The 27794-nt window shown below is 39.9% G+C and overlaps 2 long non-coding RNA genes across 2 annotated transcripts; one reads left to right on the forward strand and one right to left on the reverse strand.

Annotated features, from left to right (window-relative positions):
• The first annotated feature begins 280 nt into the window (after window positions 1-280).
• On the forward strand, window positions 281-1819 carry LOC139833094 (uncharacterized). Its single transcript, XR_011748164.1, has 2 exons — window positions 281-373; window positions 1583-1819. It is a non-coding gene; the product is annotated as an uncharacterized lncRNA (long non-coding RNA).
• Window positions 1820-22021: 20202 nt separating this feature from the next.
• Window positions 22022-25124, reverse strand: LOC127312756 (uncharacterized). Its single transcript, XR_007858570.2, has 2 exons — window positions 24497-25124; window positions 22022-22233 (listed from the first exon to the last, which is right to left on the reverse strand). It is a non-coding gene; the product is annotated as an uncharacterized lncRNA (long non-coding RNA).
• Window positions 25125-27794: the final 2670 nt, after the last annotated feature.

Raw genomic sequence — 27794 nt, forward strand, 5'->3', positions numbered from 1 at the left:
GTTGATAGTTGTGCATTTCCACCTCACATATATGCGGAGTATTTCGGATATCCGACTAAGGTTTCCCCGCTCCGTTTAACTTTGAAGTAGCTCACCCTTGCCATGTCTATGCCATGTTAATCAACACTTAAATTTGTCGGTAGAAAATGCAACTCCAACATAATTTGCTTGTCCGGGGTTCCGACTCCGATTAATATTAATAAGTTGCATTGCACCATATCTGCCATGTCATGCATATCATCTTCATCATGCTGGTTCTTTATCCGTAGTAGTAAGATTGCATACGTTGTGTGTTTCAGCATTTGCTTCTTCACGGATAGGATCACGAAGTGGTGTTGAGAGATACGACAAGTTCTTCTGCAGCTTTTCACAGGCGAGCCCACCCCTTCACCTATTTTACTTTTACATGCACTTTTGATCTATTGCTATCCTTGTGTTGCGATTCTGTTGTGTCACGTGTCCTATCCACCTGTTACCTATATGTCCGAGATACACCTCCTCGCCCTACCTATTGTTTGTTGTTTGCCAGCTTGCGAGTCGTAGGCGAGTTTAGGGTCTTGTTGATATCTCGAGATGTTCGGGATATCTTGTTGGGAGGTTATCACATGCTATATCTTTTGTTGGAGATAATCACACTTTACTTTATTGTTAACAACTAAAATTGTAAGCAGAGGCATCTGTGAGCCCCTTTGCGAAAGCATCGGAACTTTGACTCGCTAATGTCCCCCAGGACCCGAGTTCTTGTTATCTGTTCCGAGATTGAGCGCTCTACCCGTACGTGGGGGAATGGGACCCCCATCACCCACTACCTTTCCTCGAGTCTGTTTATTGGGAGCCACAACCTTGGTTTTATTTGCCCATATGCACGATGCACGATTTACTTCCTGTTGCCTTCGGGTGTTTATTTACATCTTTGTACTCATAACGCGGGACTCCTTATCCTTGGCCGGTCGTTAGTGCCCGCCTTGGAAGCCGTCGCAAACCTCTGGGTCCGTATCGGAGTACGACCGGACTTCGTCACGGGTAGCTTAGTTGGGTGGCTCCCATTAAACTTTCTCTTGCATTGGGAACGGTCTTGTTGTGAGACTTCACCTATAGTAAGTGGGGTCGAGCATGCGTATGGTTACATTAGGGCAACCCCTGCAGGGTGTACATCTTATCGATAAGCCGTGTCCGCGGTTATGGACGACTTGGAATTGTATAGCTTGATCATAGAACAACTTACACCTTATTTCCTGTTGTTAATAATTTGCTAATAAAACTCTTTCAAAAGTGTGTGTGCCTTTGCAATACCTCTTGGCGAAGGGGGATCGCATTGGCTGGGTTATGTTTGTGTAGTATTTATCTGTTACCTTGTGCGCTCTCTTATCTTCTCTGAGTAGACGGATGTTGTAGCGTGTCTCTATTGGATAGTAGCTTTGCTGCCGCTAACTCCACATATAGCCGGGTGAAGTTTATACCGCCCACCAGCGAGCATAGCTGGTCTTGTCTCGCAAGTACGTGCCAATGGTACTTACCCTCGCCTTCCTTTCTTTTTGTCTCCTCCCCCTTTTATCGGCAACCGATGGCCCGACTTTGACAGGTACGAGATGACGACGTTAGCAAGGTTACCCTTCCGGCTTGGCCTGGGCAGGGTTATGGACGCCACTGGTTATCTTCAGGACTCTTAGTCCAATTTGTATCTTGTCCGTACTCGGACGCATTTGATCTTCTGTATGATTTGGATCTTTGTATGTATCTATTTGTATCTTGACTCATTGGAGTCGTTGTTGTAATATATGTATCTTGTGGGCTCTATTGTAATCCTGTTGTAATGTTACCGCTCGTGTTAATTCCTCTGGCATCACGTGTGTGATTCTTCGCGCACGTCGTGTCGGAGGGCGTCTCTGAATCGATATCATGCGGATTTCGGCGGGTTCGCTGGGATCCTCATGGTACCGGTTCCGGGGCGTCACACTAGATACAACCAAGAGTTTTGCTAGTCCGTAGAATACTAGATAGGTATACAAACTTCAAATGGATGAAGTGAGTATCGCGGAGTTGGAATCTTCACCGGATGAAATAATCAAAGGTTTTTGATTTCATCAGAAACGATGAAGATGCTTGCATTTCCAAGAAATTAAGTGGGATCGTTGAGACATAGTTATAATATTATATGTGGATGACATATCATTGATTATAAATGATGTAATTATATACTTGATGTGATTAAAAGGTTTCATTGATAATTAGATTCAATGAAAGGATATGGACTGAAACATATTTAGTGTCAAGATCTATGAAGATACATTGAAACACATAATAAGTTTAAGTCAAAGTACATAGAATGAATATTGAAGTAGTTCAATATAAAAATATTAAGAAGGTGTTCTTTTCCGTGTGAAGGTTTAACAAGACTTGAGTGTATTTGACACTCAATGAGTAAAAACACATGAGTGATTTTAGATCACAAATAATATGTACACAATTAGATGTCCTGTGCTCTAAAGTGTTATGAGCATGTACCAGAATGATTCATGTGATGATCATTGGACGATAGTAAGAATATCCTTGAGTACATTAGAAGAACCAAGGATATATATATAGTTTTGTATGGGGTAATGACAAACAAATCGCTGTAAGGTGTTGCACCGATATTAGTTTGGTCACATATAAAAATAAAATTTCAATCTCAATTAGGCTAAGTGTTGTTTTAAAAGGTAGCACAATGAGTTAGAAGAAGTCTATGCTAGATTTAGATGAGTTCTAAATATTGTGACGGATTCTACAAACGAAGGCAGAGTATGTCATTGTTTTGACAAATGACTGAGGATGTTAAGTCGAGAAGTTCTTTGAGAACTTGGTGTACTTCCGATAGTGTCAGAACTTTGAAACTATATTGTGTGTGACAATATTAGTGACATATTTCAGACCGCGGAATTAAGGTTCCACCAGAAAACCGAACATATACGATTAATGCTGACTCATTTGGAAAATGAGTGATGCGTAGAGACGCAAATGAATTGCAAAATACATACGTTTCTGAGCTTGTCAGATTCATTGACAAAAACCTCTCCCATGAGCAAAACATGATAAGCACCAAAAGGCCAAGGTGTTATATCTTTACAAATGTAAACTAGATTATTGACTATAGTGCAAGTGGGAGACTGTTGAAGATATGCCCAATAGGCAATAATAAAGTGGTTATTATAATATATCTTTGTGTTTATGATAAATGTTTGCATACCATGCTATAATTGTATTAACCAAAACATTGATACATGTGTGTTATGTAAACAACAAGGAGTCCCTAGTAAGCCTCTTGTATAACTAGCTTGTTGATTAATAGATGATCATGGTTTCGTGATCATGAACATTGGATGTTATTAATAACAAGGTTATGTCATTGGATGAATGATATAATGGACACACACCCATATAAGCGTAGCATAAGATCAAGTCATTAAAGTTCAACTTGCTATAAGCTTCCGATACATAGTTACCTAGTCCTTCGACCATGAGATCATGTAAATCACTTATACCGGAAGGGTACTTTGATTACATCAAACGCCACTGCGTAAATGGGTGGTTATAAAGATGGGATTAAGTATTCGGAAAGTGTGAGTTGAGGCATATGGATCAAGAGTGGGATTTGTCCATCCCGATGACGGATAGATATACTTTGGGCCCTCTCGGTGGAATGTCGTCTGATTAGCTCGCAAGCATGTGACTAGGTCACAAGAGATGACATGCCACGGTACGAGTAAAGAGTACTTGTCCGTAACGAGGTTGAACAAGGTATGGAGATACCGATGATCGAACCTCGGACAAGTAAAGTATCGCATGACAAAAGGAATCTGTATCGTATGTAAATGGTTCAATCGATCACTAAGTTATCGTTGAATGTGTGGGAGCCATTATGGATCTCCAGATCCCGATATTGGTTATTGGTCGGAGAGAAGTCTCAACCATGTCTGCATAGTTCACGAACCGTAGGGTGACACACTTAAGGTTTGATGTCGTTTTAAGTAGATATGAAATTTGGAATGGAGTTCGAATGTTCTTCGGAGTCTTGGATGGGATCCAGGACATCACGAGGAGGTCCGGAATGGTCCGGAGAATAAGATTCATATATAGGAAGTCACTTTCCAAGTTTGGAAATGATTCGGTGCATTTATGGAAGGCGCTAGAATGTTCTAGAACCTTCCGAAAGAAATCACCATGGAAGGTGGAGTCCCGGTTGGACTCCACCAACCCTAGCCGTCCACCCCAAGGGGAAGGTGGAGTCCATGGTGGACTCCACCATTATGGCCGGCCAAGAGGGAAGGAAAGGGAGGAGTCCCTATCCCCCTAGGTTTCGTCCATATGGAAGGTTTTGAATTGGGGTCTTATTCGAATCTTTGGGCAAACCCTAGGGGTTCCACCTATATAAAGAGGAGGAGAGGGAGGGGCCGGCCACCACACTTGGCCGCACCACCCAAGGGGCACCAAGGCCGGCGCCCAAGAGCACCCCCTCTCCCAAACCCTAGCTACTCCCTCCTCCTTCTTCTCCAGCAGCGCTTACGGCAAAGCACTGCCGGAGATCTCCACCACCACCGTCACCACGCCGTCGTGCTGGCGGGATTCCGAGGAGGATCTACTACATCCGCTGCCCGCTAGAACGGGGAGAAGGACGTCGCCATCAACACCTAATGTGTGACCGAGTACGTAGGTGCTGCCCGACTGTGGCACCGTCAAGATCTTCTACGCGCTTTTGAAAGCGGCAAGTGATCGACTACATCAACAACGAGATCTAATCTCGTAGGCTTTGGAATCTTCTAGGGTTAGTCTCATGATCTTCATCTCGTTGCTACCATCTACTAGATTAGATCTTGACTTGTTATTCGTTCTTGCGGTAGGAATTTTTTTATTTTCTATGCTACGAATCCTATCAAGTACGTTGTGATGATTGATGGGCTGACAGTAGAGAGTTAACTGTGGTCTTTATCGAGTCTTAATTAATCTTTCTTTGTAAGCATATCTCCAGAAGTAGTTTATATGAGTTTTAATGGACCTGATATATGTTGTAAAGACATTTCTTCCTTGTGTAATTGGCAAAACGGCCTAGCGGCCAATGGAGTAGGGGTTAATTTCATTGGACCTGTTATATGTTGTAAAGACCTTTATTCCTTGTGTAATTGGCAAAACGGCCTAGCAGCAAATGCAGTAGGGGTTAATTTCTGAAGCATGACATCATAGAAGTCCTCGCAGGTAACCCCTGAAATCCCCCCATCTCACACATACTATTTTTCAATAAAGAAATTTAAAAAATTATCATTTTGGTTGTCCTACACTATCTTTACATAAATCAATAATTGTGATCAGGGTTAAAAATTACTATATGCATACTAACACAACCGAGTTATATAAGTTCAGAGTGCATGGAGGGTTAAATATATATTGTGTTCTCCATTTTAAATGAAAACTCATCATATGTTTAAACGATGAGTTCCAAATTGTATTTGAACACTCCAATCTATAACCTATGTGGTGGGCATAATCAAGATCCATTATAAATGAAGAGTTAACATGACTAAAATTATAGAGCCATTTATATGTCTACTCAATTATATGCCCTAAGTAACAAAAAATATTTAGTATTTTCGTTAGTACTGATCATGATGACAAATAACAAATTCATACCATTTGGGATTGCATCTTCATGTCACTGTCACTTTAATTTTCTATACATGGATTGAAATATTGTGAACATAATAAACCTAAAAGGTTGTAAAATTGAGATAGTAAAATGGGCTACACTCAATAAATAAAATATGTAAAATCTCATAAACACAAATTTTTTTAACATTCATCTTTTGAGACGTTGTATTGTTATAAATTCTCTTGTCATAATATCGTCAAAATAAACGGGCACATCAACGCGCGCATCAATGATTTAGTAAAGTGTAGTTTCCATAGTTGGATCAACCCCTCCGCATAAAGCTCAGTTTAATTTTGTGAACAAAGTCGGCACATTGATCTAAAGTTATTTTCATGTTGTAGCATGCATGCAATTTTTTTCTCCATGAACAGCCTGAGGTTTTACGATGAATTTGTAGATGGTTTTTTGCCCCCGAGAATATATATATCTCATGTTCATTTTCCTCTTGTGAGACTATATGCTTGTATTGATCATTGGCATTTTCTATCTATTAACCACATGGTATGCAATACAAGAGACCCTCAAATATCATGAAATTAGAGTATGCTGCAAATAACATTCAGTTTTAGAATGTCGATCAACATATAATCTACACCATATTTGTAAAGGATGCTAAGCAACCAAGCATGGAAATGAGTGCTATGCTAGCAGGCAACCGAGAAATATATAGAGAGCATGAGAAGATGTGGTGCATCATATTACATACGACTTCCCTCACCAATGGGCGTGCATGTTTTTTTTACTTTCTATTATATTTTTCTAAGTGTAACTGTCATTTAAAATGATGGAATTAGGCTGGATAAGGCAACTCTATGCTATTATATTTTTTTACTTTCTATTATATTCTTCTCGATAACTAAGCGTTTGCTCTATTTGAATAATGCTATTTTATGTACTCTCTATTTCTATCATTGAACAGTTTGCTTCTAACTTTTTCAAAAGGCAACTAGCGGTTCTTGCAAAAAAAGGAGTTAGAGGTGAGTGTAGTGGCTGCTAAAGTGGGATGAAGTGGGAGCAACACCTGAGAGTATGGCGCAACATTGTCGAAAAAGGCGATGTTTTGGATAGTAAAGTTATTTAATTCATCCATGTTGAGTTTGTCAAAGTATGGTTGAAATCCGTGCATGTTGTAACAATCCACGGATATTTGGTTTATATTTATATAGGGTTTAGTTACTAATTTAGGACATCGATATAGTCATTTTTACACTACTTTCCCTAAGAGGAAAATAGGGGGAGGTGGTGGAGAGATGATGCATTGATACGTCCAAAACGTATCTACTTTTCGAAATACTTTTGTTGTTGTTTGCCCTCTAATTTGTGTGTTTTCAATGCAACTAACACGGACTAACGTTGTTTTCAGCATAATTGCTCTGGTGTCTCATTTTTGTGCAGAAACCCAACTTTCAGGAAAATTTCCGGAAAATATCGCACAATCCATATTTCACCCGAAGACTCACGGAGCCAGAAGACGAGCGGAGGGGGGCCACTGATGACCCACAAGTATAGGGGATCGCAACAATCTTCGAGGGAAGTAAAACCCAAATTTATTAATTCGACACAAGGAGAGCTAAAGAATATTTATAAGATTTAACAGATGAGTTGTCAATTCACCTTCACCTGGAAATAGACTTGCTCGCAACAGTTTCTCAGTAGTAACATTTTTATAATAGTGGTAGTAGTGAAGTAACAACAGTAACGAAATGAAAACAGCAGTAGCGATGATTGCAGTACACATCAATATTAAATACCGTAGGCACAGGGATGGATGAACGGGCGCTGCATGAATGAGATAGTTCATATAACTAGCATAGTGGCCCTCGCAAATGCGAGGACGATCTTTACTTCATTAAAAAAATCTATAAATTTAAGTTTTTATATATCTTCATGCTACGGGATGGAACATCAACACTTTGATTCTATAGGAACATAAATATGTGGAGTAATGATAGTTGTGTGATTTATAAAATAAACATATACTCTCTCTTTTTTAAATTGGTGTCGCAAATTTGTCTAGATTTGCATGTATCTATACGACACTTATTTTGGAACGGATGGAGAATACTAATTACTTATTGTATGGTCATTAGCACATGGTATGAATAACTCAAAAAAAATCAAATCCGTGAGTTAGCTAGTCTATAAATGGCATTAGACCTATACACAAATATAAAATTAGAATTAGCGTCAATGTAAGCATGGCGTAGTGAAATAAAATATCTACCGAAACAATTGCCGGATGTGTTTAGGTACAACCATGAAGATCAATCAGCCATGACTAACTAAGTATAAGGTTTCTACGTGTACGTGATTAAAATATGAGGTTTACTTTACCATTGAATTTTCTAGCCTCATTTTCTCTTCTTTACTTTAATATAGAGTACGCTCAGTCTGTTAATACCAAATATGAGGATAGACGTTCGGATGAAAATATATTGAAACTTCTCCGAAGGGTGGCCCTCACAAATGGGATGGCATTATCCTTATTGTGTTAAAAATAATATGAAATCAACTCATAATTTCAAAGATATTCACATTACATTATATACAGTTCTATAGTCCACCTAAATACAAAGATAGATGTGCTATTATGATTTCCATTCTAAGATTGTAAATCAGTTTGTTCATCATCCTTATTGTGTCGAAAGTACCATGAAATCAACTCATAGTTTCGAAGATATTCACATTACATTATATATAGTTCAATAGGCCGCCTAAATACAAAGATAGATGTGCTATTATGATTTATATTCTAAGATTGTAAATTATTTGTTTGAACCACTTCTGTTGGAAGCATAACTAATTAGCAGGAAATAAAGTTAAAATCGAAAGGAAAAAAGGTATGTCGACGACCACCCTTGAAATACCATATATGCCGAGAGCCTCTAACGTGGCTGTCGACATACACCTACCACTATGGGGCCACGTGGCAGGAATCTAGGCTGACAACTATGGTTTTGCCGATGGGCAGCCTCGACATAATGGCATGTATGCCGACGACCATATTTTGCTGACGGTATATCCCAAAAAGCCCCTGCATACACACATGTATTCCGACGGCCAGGTTTTGCTGATCACCATTTTGGAGCGTTCGGTATGTCAACCTATATGCCAATGGCCCCTATATCGTGCCACTTGTCTATGTTTTAAACAGAGCGCCAACCCAATTTTTCCAAAAATACCTGCAGTAGAGATATTATTTTTGTATATTATGACCACTCTATATTCCGATTAAAATCCATATTTTTTTACCGCTATATTACTGCCATACAATTAGTTTTAAAGTTTCCTTCCACGTGTAATAATTATGACTTGATGGTGCTTAATACTACTCCCTCCGTTCCTTTCTATAATACCTATTGTTTTTTAGCATTTGTTTCAGAATATAAGAGTAAATCTATGTTTTTTTTGCAAACCAACGATCAGGTCAAGTCCAGAAAATCTGGAAACCTATCTGGTCACGTATTTATGAGATCTGTTTTCAGTTTCCTATTTTGTTTGTGATATCGTTAGGGTGTTTTGTGTGAAAAAATGGCTCGCGCTAATTTCCGTGCCAAAAAACAATAGGCACTATAGAAAGGAACGGAGGGAGTACTATATAAGAGAAAAGCTAATTATATTTTCCCTTCCCATGTACAATACACGTGATGGTTTTTTGTGTGTGGGGAAACGCGAGATGGTACTTTGTATACGTGTAGCCCTCCAGACTAATCCTTTTATTTTTGTTTCCCACGGGAGGTAGCACCTGACATATGGTGTATGTCCAAAAAAGTATGTTTTATATGTTACGTAAAATCTTTAAATCTTATCCATTAAAAATATAGATCTAATAACTAAAATAATTCTGATGATGTGGATCAATGTAGTGTCTCTATTTTAGACTTCTGTATTGTGCTTTTAGTATATAATAGATAGCAAGACATAGGCATTGCAAGTAATAATGAAATAAGCATTCTAGCATAAAATAACCATAGGCGTGTGTTCCAATTTAGTCGTGCATGCTTGCAATGAGAAACTTGCATGACATCTTTTGTCCTACCAGCCCGTTGCAGCGGGACCTCAAGGGAAACTACTGGTAATTAAGATACTCCTTTTAATAGAGTATCAGAGCAAAGCATTAACACTCCGTGAACACACGTGATCCTCACATCATAGCCATCTCCTCCAGTTAACCGAATTTTTGTCACTTTGGGGTCTCGGGTTCCGGACAAAAATATGTGTATACAACTTGCAAATATGATCGAAAACAATAATTATCATCATGAATCAATAACATGTTCAGATCTGAGATCATGGCACTCGGGCCCAAAGTGACAAGCATTAATCATAGCAAGTTGCAACAATATCAAAAATAATAACAACGGATACTAGACACTATGCCCATAACAATCTTATAGCTATTACATGACCAATCTCATCTAATCCCTACCATCCCCTACAACCTACAACGGGAATTACTCACACATAGATGGGGGAATCATGGATGGTTGATGGAGAGACGTCGGTGATGGCGATGATGATGATCTCCTCCAAATCCCCGTCCCGGCAGGTTGCCAGAATAGAGTTTCTGGTCCCGGATTGGGGTTTCTGGTTGCGGCAGAGCAGCGAAACTCTTTCTGGAAAAACGTCAAACCCCCCGATAATTTCAGGTCAGGGGCTTTATATAGTGCGAATGAGAGGTTGAGAGGGTGGCCGAGGCAGCCAAACACCCCTAGGCGTGACCAAGCCTGGCCCACGCCTAGGCGTGGGCCCCTCGTGGCCCCCTCCGTCTCGTCTTCTGGCTCCCTGAGTCTTCGGGTGAAATATGGATTTTGCGATATTTTCCGGGAATTTTCCTGAAAGTTGAATTTCTGCACAAAAACGAGACACAAGAGCAATTGTGCTGAAAACAGCGTCAGTCCGCGTTAGATGCAATCAAAACACACAAGATAGAGGGCAAACAACAACAAAAGTGTTCGGGAAAGTAGATACGTTTTGGACGTATCAACACCCCCAAGCTTAGCTTATTTCTTGTCCTCAAGCAATTCAGTGACAACTGAGTGCGATCAAAGAAACTTTCACGAACCTATTTGCTTCTCATTACATGATCAAATGCTTAGGCAATTCATAATAAGAAGCATGCAACTAAGGCTACTCAATAGTTATGCAAGTCATGAAAAGATACCAACACAATAATAAGCAACATGAAACATAAGTATCTGCAGGAATGCAATGTTCATAATATGATATGATAAAGTGGTATCTCGCTTGCCCTATTTGTGGAGCAAAACATAAATGTCGGGGCACCTCTGAAGTTCAAGAGAAGACTAGAAGTAAAAATATCGAAAGATTCAAGCATCACAGTTATACCACAATTAATCTTATTCCGGGACAAGCACATTAAACTAAGAATGACAACTAGGATTTCGAGAAGGTGCTCGAAGAAAGGATGGTGACTCGACATAAAAGTAAAAGTTGGGCCTTGCGTAGAGGGAAGCAAGATTACTCATGTGCTAGAGCATGCATGTCTATCTCAACGACTGTCATTAAATGATTTATCATCCCTTCATATAGTGACCTCAAGAGCGGCTCCCATGTATTTCTCCAATGCACACCATTATTTAGGATCTCTCCAGTACATAATGTGCGGAGCAATGTTTGTTTATTTGTTCATTTTATATTTTATTTGGGATGGGCACCCAGCGCCTTGCTCTTTTTGCAATATTAAGGACCAGCACATTATGGATGCTAGTCGCGGTATGAAGTCATGAAAGGACAATAAAGCACTTAATACTTCATCATGAGCTAAAACAAAACATAAAACATGTTGTAATTTTGAAGGTTTAAAGGTAGCACACAAGCAATTCACTTTGGAGTGGCAGTAAAATACCACATATAGGTAGGTATGGTGGACACAATTGGCACTTTGGTTTTTAGTGGTTGGATGCATGAGTAGAGATCATACTCAGTACAAGTGAATGCTAGTAATAGACTGGGAAGCGACAATCAAGAAAGCAGTAGCTGTCATAATCATGCTTGCGATGGACACAATTAACGGAAGCATAAAAGTAATACAAGAACTCCGAGGCAAGATAAATCATATAGGCTTAAATGACTTTGGTTTAGTCTTATGCATGCTTGAGCATGTGCCAAGTCGATTCAAATGAAGCATTCAGAGGAGGATACCATAATGTCATACCGTTATATGAATAAAGTAATGCAAGCAAACATCTATATGACATGTTACCTACTATTAGTAAATTAGAACTAATCATGAGAGAGCATAAAGTACTGAGCTTCATTAAGTAACATACACCTTACACAAACAAACTAAACATGTCCACATAAATGAGTATATGTACCAAAATGAAAACAAATAGAGTTCATACCAGCCTCTCACCATAATTTGAATTGTCATGACCGTCATTATTGCTCTTCATTTGTGTGACTTGAATAATATAAAATGATAACCAAGCTCCAATGAAATCACAGAAGACCGTTGAACCCTGCAACAACTTTACAAAACCAAAGAAGAACAACAAATATTTTTGGGTTTTCAACTTTTAATCAACACACAAAGCAAAATCTTTTTGGATTTCTGAATAGCTGATAATGCGTGAAGCACACGTCCGTTGGGACCCCCAAGAGGAAGGTCTGATGTGTACAGCAGCAAGTTTTCCCTCAGTAAGAAACCAAGGTTATCGAACCAGTAGGAGATGAAGGCCACGTGAAGGTTGTTGGTCAAGGAGTGTAGTGCGGCGCAACACCAGTGATTCCGGCGCCAACGTGGAACCTGCACAACACAATCAAAATACTTTGCCCCAACTTAACAGTGAGGTTGTCAATCTCACCGGCTTGCTGTAAACAAAGGATTAAACGTATGGTGTGGAGAATGATGTTTGTTTGCAAAGACCAACAGAGAACAATGATTGCAGTAGGTTGTATTTCAGATGTAAAAGAATGGACCGGGATCCACAGTTCAGTAGTGGTGTCTCTCCAATAAGATAAATAGCATGTTGGGTGAACAAATTACAGTTGGGCAATTGACAAATAGAGAGGGCATAACAATGCACATACATATCATGATGACTACTATGAGATTTACTTAGGGCATTACGACAAAGAACATAGACCGATATCCAGCATGCATCTATGCCTAAAAAGTCCACCTTCGGGTTAGCATCCGCACCCCTTCCAGTATTAAGTTGCAAACAACAGACAATTGCATTAAGTACTGTGCGTAATGTAATCAATACAAATATCCTTAGACAAAGCATTGATGTTTTATCCCTAGTGGCAACAGCACATCCACAACCTTAGAACTTTCTGTCACTGTCCCAGATTCAATGGAGGCATGAACCCACTATCGAGCTTAAATACTCCCTCTTGGAGTCACAAGTATCAACTTGGCCAGAGCCTCTACTAGCAACGGAGAGCATGCAAGAACATAAATAACACATATATGATAGATCGATAATCAACTTGACATAGTATTCCATATTCATTGGATCCCAACAAACACAACATGTAGCATTACAAATAGATGATCTTGATCATGATAGGCAGCTCACAAGATCTAAACATGATATCACAAGAGGAGAAGACAACCATCTAGCTACTGCTATGGACCCATAGTCCAAGGATGAACTACTCACGCATCAGTCCGGAGGCGGGCATGGTGATGTAGAGCCCTCCGGTGATTAGTCCCCTCTCCGGCAGGGTGCCGGAGGCGATCTTCAGAACCCCCCGAGGTAGGGTTGAAGGCGGCAGCATCTCTGGAACTTTTCTCGTATCGCGGCTCTCGGTACTAGAGTTTTCGCGACGGAAGGAATAAATAGGTGATACGTCTCCGACGTATCGATAATTTCTTATGTTCCATGCCACATTATTGATGATATCTACATGTTTTATGCATACTTTATGTCGTATTTATGCATTTTCCGGCACTAACCTATTAACAAGATGCCGAAGAGCCAGTTGCTGTTTTCTGCTGTTTTTGGTTTCAGAAATCCTACAAAGGAAATATTCTCGGAATTGGACGAAATCATCGCCCAGGGTCCTATTTTTGCACGAAGCTTCCAGAAGTCCGAAGGAGAGACGAAGTGGGGCCACGAGGTGGCCAGACACTAGGGCGGCGCGGCCTGGGCCTTGGCCGCGCCGGCCTGTTGTGTGGGGCCCTCGTGTGGCCCCCTGACCTGCCCTTCCGCCTACTTAAAGCCTCCGTCGCGGTGGGCCACGATACGGAAAACCTTACTGAGACGCCGCCGCCGCCAATCCCATCTCGGGGGATTCAGGAGATCGCCTCCGGCACCCTGCCGGAGAGGGGAATCATCTCCCGGAGGACTCTTCACCGCCATGGTCGCCTCCGGAGTGATGGGTGAGTATTTCACCCCTGGACTATGGGTCCATAGCAGTAGCTAGATGGTTGTCTTCTCCTTATGTGCTTCATTGTTGGATCTTGTGAGCTGCCTAACATGATCAAGATCATCTATCTGTAATACTATATGTTGTGTTTGTCGGGATCCGATGGATAGAGAATACTATGTTATGTTGATTATCAATCTATTACCTATGTGTTGTTTATGATCTTGCATGCTCTCCGTTATTAGTAGAGGCTCTGGCCAAGTTTTTGCTCTTAACTCCAAGAGGGAGTATTTATGCTCGATAGTGGGTTCATGCCTCCATTAAATGCAGGACGGTGACGAAAGTTCTAAGGTTGTGGATGTCTTGTTGCCACTAGGGATAAAACATTGATGCTATGTCCGAGGATGTAGTTATTGATTACATTACGCACCATACTTAATGCAATTGTCTGTTGTTTGCAACTTAATACTGGAAGGGGTTCGGATGATAACCTGAAGGTGGACTTTTTAGGCATAGATGCATGCTGGATAGCGGTCTATGTACTTTGTCGTAATGCCCAATTAAATCTCACTATACTTATCATATCATGTATGTGCATTGTCATGCTCTCTCTATTTGTCAATTGCCCGACTGTAATCTGTTCACCCAACATGCTATTTATCTTATGGGAGAGACACCTCTAGTGAACTATGGACCCCGGTCCTATTCTTTTACATCGAATACAATCTACTGCAATATTTGTTCTTTACTATTTTCTGCAAACAATCATCATCCACACTATACATCTAATCCTTTGTTACAGCAAGCCGGTGAGATTGACAACCTCACTGTTTCGTTGGGGCAAAGTACTTTGGTTGTGTTGTGCAGGTTCCACGTTGGCGCCGGAATCCCTGGTGTTGCGCCGCACTACATGCCGCCACCAACAACCTTCAACATGCTTCTTGGCTCCTCCTGGTTCGATAAACCTTGGTTTCTTTCTGAGGGAAAACTTGCTACTGTGTGCATCATACCTTCCTCTTGGGGTTCCCAACGAACGTGTGTGTTACACGCCATCAAGCTCTTTTTCTGGCGCCGTTGCCGGGGAGATCAAGACACGCTGCAAGGGGAGTCTCCACAATCCAATCTCTTTACTTTGTTTTTGTCTTGCTTTATTTTATTTACTACTTTGTTTGCTGCATTATATCAAAACACAAAAAAATTAGTTGTTAGCTTTACTTTATTTACTTGCCTTGTTCTCTATATCAAAAACACAAAAAAATTAGTTACTTGCATTTACTTTATTTACCTTTTGTTTATTTCATCATGTTTCCTCCTAATTACACTCTAAAAGACATACCGGTAGGACGTGGGTCTATCATTGGAAGAGATAATATAGAATCATTTTTCACTCATGTTAGTAAAGTTGAAGATTTTGAAGATAGACACTTGGTAGAACTTGCTCCTACTTATGAAATTGCTGCTGCTTCTTTAGTTCGCATGTTGGAAACTAAATTTATTAATCTCAATCCTATAATCCAACACATGTTTCTCACACTCGGTGATATGGAGGAAGGGGAAAAGAAAGATTTTGTTTTAGAAACCCTTCTTAAAGAATTTGGTGGTGTAGGAAGAGAGGCTAGAAAGGTCTTTATTAAATACAATATGCTTGGCTCTTATACCAATTTTGTTAGTATCCTCGAAAAGATGGACATGGAGAGAGTAAGGTACACTAATAATATTAATGATGGTGGGGAGATTAAGACAACAATACCTTGTAAGCCCCTAGGAATGAGCGATGCTCTAGAAACTAATTATGGTTGGCTTGTCCCTGAAAATTTGTTTGACGAGGATAGCAAACCTAAGAATAATGAAAAGGGAGCCTCTGAAACTTACATAGATAAGATAACATGCATTGTTGAGGCAACTCCCAACACCCCTGGTACTATTGTTGATGCTTCATCTCTTGATAACACTTGATACACACTTTCTGCGCCTAGCTGAAAGGCGTTAAAGAAAAGCGCTTATGGGAGACAACCCATGTTTTTACTACAGTACCTTTATTTTATATTTGAGTCTTGGAAGTTGTTTACTACTGTAGCAACCTCTCCTTATCTTAGTTTTGTGCATTATTGTGCCAAGTAAAGTCGTTGATAGTAAGGTTCATACTAGATTTGGATTACTGCGAAGAAACAGATTTCTTTGCTGTCACGAATATGGGCCTAATTCTCTGTAGGTAACTCAGAAAATTATGCCAATTTACGTGAGTGATCCTCAGATATGTACGCAACTTTCATTTAATTTGGGCATTTTCATCTAAGCAAGTATGGTGCCACTTTAAAATTCGTCTTTACGAACTGTTCTGTTTTGACAGATTCTGCCTTTTATTTCGCATTGCCTCTTTTGCAATGTTGGATGAATTTCTTTGATCCATTAATGTCCAGTAGCTTTGTGCAATGTCCAGAAGTGTTAAGAATGATTATGTCACCTCTGAACATGTATACTTTTATTGTGCACTAACCCTCTAATGAGTTGTTTCGAGTTTGGTGTGGAGGAAGTTTTCAAGGATCAAGAGAGGGAAATGATGCAATATGATCAAGGAGAGTGAAAGCTCTAAGCTTGGGGATGCCCCGGTGGTTCACCCCTGCATATTTTAAGAAGACTCAAGCGTCTAAGCTTGGGGATGCCCAAGGCATCCCCTTCTTCATCGACAACATTATCAGGTTCCTCCCCTGAAACTATATTTTTATTCCATCGCATCTTATGTGCTTTGCTTGGAGCGTCGGTTTGTTTTTGTTTTTGTTTGAATAAAATGGATCCTAGCATTCATTGTGTGGGAGAGAGACACGCTCCGCTATTGCATATGGACAAATATGTCCTTAGGCTTTACTCATAGTATTCATGGCGAAGGTTGAATCTTCTTCGTTAAATTGTTATATGGTTGGAATCGGGAAATGCTACATGTAGTAATTCTAAAATATCTTGAATAATTTGATACTTGGCAATTGTTGTGCTCATGTTTAAGCTCTTGCATCATATACTTTGCACCTATTAATGAAGAAATACATAGAGCTTGCTAAAATTTGGTTTGCATATTTGGTCTCTCTAAAGTCTAGATAATTTCTAGTATTGAGTTTTGAACAACAAGGAAGACGGTGTAGAGTCTTATAATGTTTACAATATGTCTTTTATGTAAGTTTTGCTGCACCGGTTCATCCTTGTGTTTGTTTCAAATAACCTTGCTAGCCTAAACCTTGTATCGAGAGGGAATACTTCTCATGCATCCAAAATCCTTGAGCCAACCACTATGCCATTTGTGTCCACCATACCTACCTACTACATGGTATTTCTCCGCCATTCCAAAGTAAATTTCTTGAGTGCTACCTTTAAATTTCCATCATTCGCCTTTGCAATATATAGCTCATGGGACAAAATAGCTTAAAAACTATTGTGGTATTGAATATGTACTTATGCACTTTATCTCTTATTAAGTTGCTTGTTGTGCGATAACCATGTTCCTGGGGACGCCATCAACTCTTTGTTGAATATCATGTGAGTTGCTATGCATGTTCGTCTTGTCTGAAGTAAGGGCGGTTTTCACAATCAAATGGTTTGAGTATGCATACTGTTAGAGAAGAACATTGGGCCGCTAACTAAAGCCATGAATCATGGTGGAAGTTTCAGTTTGGACATAAAATCTCAATCTCTTATGAGAATATTATCTGTTGTTGAATGCTTAAGCATTAAAAGAGGAGTCCATTATCTGTTGTCTATGTTGTCCCGGTATGGGTGTCTAAGTTGAAGAATGATCAAAAGCGAGAAATCCAAATGCGAACTTTCTCCTTAGACCCTTGTACAGGCGGCATAGAGGTACCCCTTTGTGACACTTGGTTGAAACATATGTTATGCAATGATAATCCGTGTTAATCCGAGCTAATTAGGACAAGGTGCGGGCACTATTAGTACACTATGCATGAGGCTTGCAACTTGTAAGATATAATTTACATGATACATATGCTTTATTACTACCGTTGATAAAATTGTTCCATGTTTTCAAAACAAAAGCTCTAGCACAAATATAGCAATCGATGCTTTCCTCTTTGAAGGACCTTTCTTTTACTTTTATGTTGAGTCAGTTCACCTATTTCTCTCCACCTCAAGAAGCAAACACTTGTGTGAACTGTGCATTGATTCCTGCATACTTGCATATTGCACTTGTTATATTACTTTACATTGACACTATCCATGAGATATACATGTTATAAGTTGAAAGCAACCGCTGAAACTTAATCTTCCTTCGTGTTGCTTCAATACCTTTACTTTGATTTATTGCTTTATGAGTTAACTCTTATGCAAGACTTATTGATGCTTGTCTTGAAGTACTATTCATGAAAAGTCTTTGCTTTATGATTCATTTGTTTACTCATGTCATTACCATTGTTTTGATCGCTGCATTCATTACATATGCTTACAATAGTATGATCAAGGTTATGATGGCATGTCACTCCAGAAATTATCTTTGTTATCGTTTACCTGCTCGGGACGAGCAGGAACTAAGCTTGGGGATGCTGATACGTCTCCGACGTATCGATAATTTCTTATGTTCCATGCCACATTATTGATGATATCTACATGTTTTATGCATACTTTATGTCGTATTTATGCATTTTCCGGCACTAACCTATTAACAAGATGCCGAAGAGCCAGTTGATGTTTTCTGCTGTTTTTGGTTTCAGAAATCCTACAAAGGAAATATTCTCGGAATTGGACGAAATCAACGCCCAGGGTCCTATTTTTGCACGAAGCTTCCAAAAGTCCGAAGGAGAGACGAAGTGGGGCCACGAGGTGGCCAGACACTAGGGCGGCGCGGCACAGGCCTTGGCTGCCGGCCAGTTGTGTGGGGCCCTCGTGTGGCCCCCCACCTGCCCTTCCGCCTACTTAAAGCCTCCATCGCGAAACCCCCAGTCTGAGAGCCACGATACGGAAAACCTTCTTGAGACGCGCCGCCACCAATCCCATCTCGGGGGATTCGGAGATCGCCTCCGGCACCCTGCCGGAGAGGGGAATCATCTCCCGGAGGACTCTTCACCGCCATGGTCGCCTCCGGAGTGATGAGTGAGTAGTTCACCCCTGGACTATGGGTCCATAGCAGTAGCTAGATGGTCGTCTTCTCCTTATGTGCTTCATTGTTGGATCTTGTGAGCTGCCTAACATGATCAAGATCATCTATCTGTAATACTATATGTTGTGTTTGTCGGGATCCGATGGATAGAGAATACTATGTTATGTTGATTATCAATCTATTACCTATGTGTTGTTTATGATCTTGCATTCTCTCCGTTATTAGTAGAGGCTCTGGCCAAGTTTTTGCTCTTAACTCCAAGAGGGAGTATTTATACTCGATAGTGGGTTCATGCCTCCATTAAATCTGGGACAGTGACAGAAAGTTCTAAGGTTGTGGATGTGCTGTTGCCACTAGGGATAAAACATTGATGCTATGTCTGAGGATGTAGTTATTGATTACATTACGCACCATACTTAATGCAATTGTCTGTTGTTTGCAACTTAATACTGGAAGGGGTTCGGATGATAACCTGAAGGTGGACTTTTTAGGCATAGATGCATGCTGGATAGCGGTCTATGTACTTTGTCGTAATGCCCAATTAAATCTCACTATACTTATCATATCATGTATGTGCATTGTCATGCTCTCTCTATTTGTCAATTGCCCGACTGTAATCTGTTCACCCAACATGCTATTTATCTTATGGGAGAGACACCTCTAGTGAACTGTGGACCCCGGTCCTATTCTTTTACATCGAATACAATCTACTGCAATATTTGTTCTTTACTATTTTCTGCAAACAATCATCATCCACACTATACATCTAATCCTTTGTTACAGCAAGCCGGTGAGATTGACAACCTCACTGTTTCGTTGGGGCAAAGTACTTTGGTTGTGTTGTGCAGGTTCCACGTTGGCGCCGGAATCCCTGGTGTTGCGCCGCACTACATCCCGCCACCAACAACCTTCAACGTGCTTCTTGGCTCCTCCTGGTTCGATAAACCTTGGTTTCTTTCTGAGGGAAAACTTGCTACTGTGTGCATCATACCTTCCTCTTGGGGTTCCCAACGAACGTGTGTGTTACACGCCATCAATAGGCGAAGGGGCAGAGTCGGGGGGCGCCCGAGGGGCCCACCCCATAGGCCGGCGCGGCCAGGGGCCCCACCGCGCCGCCATGTGGGGTGGCCGCCTCGTGGCCCCTCTTCGTCTCCTCTTCGGTGTTCTGGAAGGCTCCGTGGAAAATAAGACCGTGGGCTTTTGATTCGTCCAATTCCAAGAATATTTCCTGTGTAGGATTTCTGAAACCAAAAACAGCAGAAAACAGGAACTAGCGCTTCGGCATCTTGTTAATAGGTTAGTACCGGAAAATGCATCAAAATGATGTAAAGTGTATATAAAACATGTGAGTATTCTCATAAAACTAGCATGGAACATAAGAAATTATAGATACGTTTGAGACGTATCAAGCATCCCCAAGCTTAGTTCCTACTCGCCCTCGAGTAGGTAAACGATAACAAGGATAATTTCTGAAGTGACATGCTACTATCATAATCTTGATCAATACTATTGTGAAGCATATGAGATGAGTGAAGTGATTCGAAACAATGGTCTATAGTTTGTTAACAAATAGATAATGACTAAACAACTGAATCATATAGCAAAGACTTTTCATGAATAGTACTTTCAAAACAAGCATCAATAAGTCTTGCATAAGAGTTAACTCATAAAGCAATAGATTCTTAATAGAAGGTTTTAAAGCAACACAAAGGATGATTAAAGTTTCAGCAATTGCTTTCAACTTGTAACATGTATATCTCATGGATAGTTGTCAACATAAAGCAATATAACAAGTGCAATATGAAAACATGTAAGAATCAATGCACACAGTTGACACAAGTGTTTGCTTCTAAGATAGAAAGAAGTAGGTAAACTGACTCAACATAAAGTAAAAGAAAGGCCCTTCGTAGAGGGAAGCATGGATTACTCATGTGCTAGAGCTTTTTATTTTGAAAACATGGAAACAATTTTGTCAACGGTAGTAATAATTCATATGTGTTATGCATAAAACCTCTTATAAGTTGCAAACCTCATGCATCGAATACCAATAGTGCCCGCACCTTGTCCTAATTAGCTCGGACTTCCATGGATTATCATTGCATTACATATGTTTCAACCAAGTGTCACAAAGGGGTACCTTTATGCCACCTGTACAAAGGTCCAAGGAGATAGACCGCATTTGATTTCTCAATTTTGATAGATCTCAACTTGAGGACATCCATACCGGGACAACATAGAAAACAGATAATGGCTCCTCTTTTATGCTTTAAGCATTCAACAACAGATAATATTCTCATAAGAGATGTGAGGATTAATGTCCAAGCTGAAACTTCCACCATGATACATGGCTTTGGTTAGCGGCCCAATGTTCTTCTCTAACAATATGCATACTCAAACCATTTAATTATGAGAAATCTCCCTTACTTCAGACAAGACGAACATGCATAGCAACTCACATGATATTCAACAAAGGTGTAACAGGTTGATGGCGTCCCCAGAAACATGGTTACCGCTCAACAAGCAACTTATAAGAACTAAGATACATAAGCGACATATTCATTACCACAATAGTTTTTAGGCTACTTTCCCATGAGCTATGTATTGCAAAGACAAGGAATGAAATTTTTTAAAGGTAGCACGCAAGCAATTTACTTTGGAATGGCAGAAAAATACCACATAGTAGGTAGTTATGGTGGACACAAATGGCATAGGTTTTGGCTCAAGGTTTTTGGATGCACGAGAAACATTCCCTCTCCGTACAAGGCTTTGGCTAGCAAGGTTGTTTGAAGCAAACACAAGTATGAAGCGGTGTAGCGACCTCACCTTTTAAGGTGCCGATCTCTGTGCGTATCTGTGCTAGTCCCTGGATCAATCGCTAGCACACACAGTACAAGATGTAATACCAAGAAACAAAGGTCTTTATTACATCGCATGATCCAGAATTTACATAAAGGATTACAAATTACATAGCTCAAGGCTAGCATATCACCAGAGTTTCAGAACGAATAAACATAGACAGCATGGAGTCCTTCGTCTTCATGTGCCACAGGCGAGCATGTTGAGGATAGACTCGTAACCCTAATCATCGTAACTCATTCGTCTTTCAAAACATCTGCAACATGAAAAGTTACAGCCACGAATGGTCAATACTTTGAATGTATTGGCAAGATGACACTATAGTGGACTCAAATGGCAACCTAACACTTAAGTGTACATTTGGCTGGTAGAGCTCAGGCATATTTGCATAAAACCAATTTTCTCCTATCATTTGACAAAACTTTTTCTTTCATACTAATTAAGCGGTACCATTGATAGAAATCAATGAACCTGGAATACCACTGATGGAAACCAGTGAATTCCTCCTACCCTTGTTCACCCATCAAATTTTAATTTAAGAAGTTGGGATGAGGAGACTTTCGAACAGGATCCTTGACAGTTCACTTAAATTGTCCGTAACCGGGGACACAGCTAAGTACTTAGATTTAACACTCTGCAGAGGTTGTACAAATTTACCCACATGACCTAGTCTGCTCTTCTTCCATGATGCACATTTTGCTCAAATGGACAGATGTTGACTAGGACGAGACTTTTCTGAAGTAATCCCCCAGACCTTTCTCTACGGACCCGTACCAACCTACAATCCCCTACATCATTTGTCACGTAGGATCCGGGTTCTCACAACATACTCTGTCAAGCCAGAGCCCATATAGCATGTGGTTGTACGGTAAGCTAATAAGCAAGGTTGTCTACAATCTCTTTAATCCTGGGTGACTTTCCGCAAATGTGAACTCACACCAGGGTATCGCCGTTGACAGGGCCCCCTGATGCAGCCACCCGCTCCAAAGCTCCACCATTCACCCAGGTAGTTCATTAAACTTTGTTGTTTTTCCTTAACCACTAGCAAAACATTTTCGTAGCATAGCTAAGCATCCTACTAAGTTTAATGGCGACAAAAGATACAAGTCAAGATCAAGTACCTATTCTACTAGGTGTGAATAGCAAAGCATATAATTCTACACATGCATACTACAAAAATTACTACAGTGCATATGTAAAACTGGGACATTTGTGATTGGTGTGTCACTTGCGTTTTTGGTAGTCGAAGAGGGTTCTTTTCTCTCAGAAAAACACGTCGCTCTCCATACGAGCTATAAGATAAAAGATAGCACAGCATAAAGACACATTCCAAAAACAACAAAATCAAGCAAGACAAACAACATATTGTTATTCATTTTTTCTTTAGTCCTTAAATAAGGAAGATATGACATGAGGCATGGCTTGCAAGATATGGCTTTGGGAGATTGAATTAGAATGGATAAAGTCAAATACTTATATGGATCATCTAAGATATATGAGAAATAATTGATAGGCTACAAAAGCATGGATAAATAGGATAAGTACGATCCTGGAACATGAAGAAAATGTAGAAATAGTTTGGTTAGATGGGTATGACTATAAGGATCATTTTGGAAAAAGGAACTATGTTAAATTTATTTATAGGATTAAACCTTTGACATATTTTGAAATAGTTTAAAAGTCAAATTTTATCATTCTAATATGTTGTTCATATTTTTATGAGTTCAAGGGTATAATGTTTGCACGATTTGGATAAACAGATCAAAAGATATTGATTTTACAAGATTAAACATTTCGTGGTTAAAAATTTAATAACGCCCAAAAAGTCATCGGGAAAAGTTGCTCGGATGGAAAAACTTTCTACACGAAAATTGTAGAGGATTTAATTACAAACTTAACACAAGAACAACTATTCAAAACGGAGCTCTAGATCTATAATTACGGAATTTCAAAGTTTTCATATGTGAGTTAGCTAGCACAATCTGCAGTCGCCATCGGAACAGGAGGATGTCATTTCAGTTAGGATATTATCTTAGAAAAACAAAATGTTGTGTCTGGCTAGGACCTGTACGCATATACGAATCTAGGCCTAGTAGAGACAATGTTTTTCTTTTGAAGTGTACCAGTTCAATTGAATGGACATGCATCTGAATACATGGATCGAAACAAGTTCTATATAGATGTTCATGATAGAGAGTAAACACGAGCGTTGAAACGAGAAGGCCTGGCCAGGAATATTATTGATCGAAAGAGCGCATATACTCCCTATGCACTTACGTGCTCAGCAAATATTACTAGCAGAGAGATATGCTTTTATAGCAATGGGAGAGATTTCATCCATCGACCAGCAGGCCAGAAGGAAAACAGTATTTTACTATCGACATAATAAGGGAACTAGTAGTATGCAGCAGCTAATGAACTAGTAGTTTGCTGGGAGAGCATCCATCGAACTAGGAGAAAGCTTTCGTTCTAATTCCATCTGCTCACGGAAATAATACGACCAACATATGACGCCTTACCGATGCTGCCGCACCTTGTCGATGGTGATGTTGAAGACGGCGATGCAAGTATGAGAGTTGATGGAGACATCGAGGAAGGGCTTCCATAGTCCATGAAGTAGCAGAAATTTTACAGCTTGTGTCGTCGACGAGCGGAAGCCGCCTCAGGTTGTCATCGTGGGAGACACTCCGGCTGCGAATCGAGAGAAGGGAAGGCATGAAGATATGAACACGAGTCTAGAGAAAAAGAAAGAAGAATGAACCAGGGCCTGAATCGCATGGTATCCGACGGAAACGATAGCGTCGTCACCGTGGCCGGCGGAACACGGCGACTCGACAAACAGTCACAACAAGGTGCACCACCAAGTCCTGGAGGTAGGCCATAACGGGAAGAGGCTCCTGGTGCGAGGAATCGACGAGCTGATCACCGAGAGCGACGAAATCTAGCGATGAACTCGAGTTTGTGGCTGATGTTGGCATTGTCGGTGTGTGTTGTACAGGGCATCTCAGTACGAACCTTCTGAAGAGAAGTGGTGGAGAAAGACAAGGGGCACACGGAGCACATCTCGGTTTGTGTTGGTATGAGCTGTGGAGGGAGACCGGGAGGTGTATGCCGACGGGTGGCATTCGGTGCACCTGGACGGTTGGGGAGATTAAGGCAATAAAGTGGGAAACAAATTGGCTGAATAGAACGCTCACCTAAATAGGAGTAACTTTCGTATTGAATTTGAGAAGAAAGGGTCGCTAGAATTGATGGGAAAAGAGAAGAGAAAGTAACAGCCATGGCTGTTACAGCTTGTGCTGTGTGTGCTCGTGTACGTGAGGAGGAAGGTGACGTTTCGGTGCTGTTTCGATCGGCTGGGCTGATATGGGCCAGAGTGGCTAGAAAAAAAGAAAGGCAGGAGGCGGCCTGGCTGGGACGTGGCGTGCGTGGGCGAGCTGGGCCGTTCGGCCGGGTGCTCTCTTTTTTTTAAAGAAAAACTGATATTGGAAATACACTTTGGGGCATCAAATAAAATCGAAAAAATGCAAATAAGGTACCGTTGGATTCGTCATGAAAAATAATTTAATATGAAACCAAGTTTGGGACAAAAATATAAACTTTATAAAATCAAAATTTGACATATAATTCTATGTGACTATAGTGCCTTTTTAGGGATAGCGTTTTTCTCAAAATAAATGATTTTATAAGTTTCGAATCCTCCGAACAAAATAGAGTATTGTTGGAAAAATATTTTGAAACCGGTTTATGTAAACTCTATATTTTTGCAAATACCTTTTAAATAAACACAAAAGTTTTAATTCCTTGTGAAACATTCAATCAAGGTCAAACAATCAAGCATTAAATTTATTTTTATTTTACATTCCGAAATTTGGAAAATTTCGGGATGTGACAACCGGTACAACAAGACTTACATAAGAGCATATTGCAAGCATTATAAGACTCTACACTGTCTTCCTTGTTGCTCAAAGACTTTTACCAGAAAATATCTAGACTTTAGAGAGACGAATCATGCAAACCGAATTTCAACAAGCTCTACAGTAGTTCTCCACTAATAGGTTTAAACTACATGATGCAAGAGCTTAAACATGATCTACTTGAGAGCTCAAAACAATTGCCAAGTATCAAATTATTCAAGACAATATACCATCTACCACATGAAGCATTTTCTGTTTCCAACCAAATAGCAAAAAATGAAGCGACTTTCAGCTTCGCCATGAATATTAAAAACGAAGAACACAAGTGTTCAAATGAAAAAACGAAGCGTGTATTTCTCCAACACAAGGAATGCTAGGATCCGATTTTATTCAAACACAAACAAAAATAAAAACAAACAGACGCTCCAAGTAAAGAACATAAGATGTGACGGAATAAAAATATAGTTTCACTAGAGGTGATCTGAGAAGTTGTTGATGAAGAAGGGGATGCCTTGGGCATCCCCAAGCTTAGATGCTTGAGTCTTTTTGAAATATGCAGGGATGAACCACGGGGACATCCCCAAGCTTAGACTTTTCGCTCTTCTTGATCATATCATATCATCCTCCTCTCTTGATCCTTGAAAACTTCCTTCACACCAAACTCAAAACAATCTCATTAAAGGGTTAGTGCATAATCAAAAATTCACATGTTCAGCGAGGACACAATCATTCTTAACACTTCTGGACATTACCCAAGGCTACTGAAAGTTAATGGAACAAGGAAATCCACTCAACACAGTAAAAGAGGCAATGCAAAATAAAAGGCATAATCTGTCAAAACAGAACAGTCCGTAAATACGAATTTTTTTGAGGCACTTAACAGGCTCAGATGAAAATGCTCAAATTGAACGAAAGTTGCGTACATATCTGAGGATCACGCATGAATTGTTTCAGAATTTTACGAGTTTCCTACAGAGAGATCAACTCAAATTCGTGACAGGTAAAAATCTGTTTCTGCGCAGAAATCCAAATCTAGTATCAACTTTTCTATCAAATACTTTACTTGGCACAACAACGAAATAAACATGATAAGGAGAGGTTGCTACAGTAATAACAACTTCCAAGACACAACAAAACAGTAGTAAAATAAAAACATCATGGGTTATCTCCCAAGAAGTGCTTTTCTTTAACGCCTTTCAGCTAGGCGCAAAAAGTGCAAATCAAGTATTATCAAGAGAAGAAGCATCAACATCATAATTTGTTTTAATAATAGAATCAAAAGGCAACTTCATTCTCTTTCTAGGGAAGTGTTCCATACCTTTCTAAAGAGGGAATTGATATTTAATATTTCCTTCTTTCATATCAATAATAGCACCAACAGTTCGAAGAAAGGATCTTCCCAAAATAATAGGACAAGATGCATTGCATTCAATATCCAAGACAACAAAATCAACGGGGACAAGGTTATTGTTAACCGCAGTGTGAACATTTTCAATCCTCCCCAAAGGTTTCTTTATAGAATCAGCAAGATTAACATCCAAATAACAATATTTCAATGGTGGCAAGTCAAGCATATCATAGAGTTTCTTAGGCATAACAGAAATACTTGCACCAAGATCACATAAAGCATTACAATCAAAATCATTGACCTTCATTTTAATGATGGGCTCCCAACCATCTTCTAACTTCCTAGGAATAGAAGGTTCAAGTTTTAATTCCTCTTCTCTAGCTTTAATGAGAGCATTTGTAATATGTTTTGTAAAGGCCAAGTTTATAGCACTAGCATTAGGACTTCTAGCAAGTTTTTGCAAGAACTTAATAACTTCAGATATATGACAATTATCAAAATCAAAACCATTATGATCTAAAGCAATGGGATCATTGTCCCCAATACTCTGAA

The sequence above is a fragment of the Lolium perenne genome, chromosome 7 (genome assembly GCF_019359855.2).
Source record: "Lolium perenne isolate Kyuss_39 chromosome 7, Kyuss_2.0, whole genome shotgun sequence".
In the NCBI taxonomy this organism is placed as follows: Eukaryota; Viridiplantae; Streptophyta; class Magnoliopsida; order Poales; family Poaceae; genus Lolium; species Lolium perenne.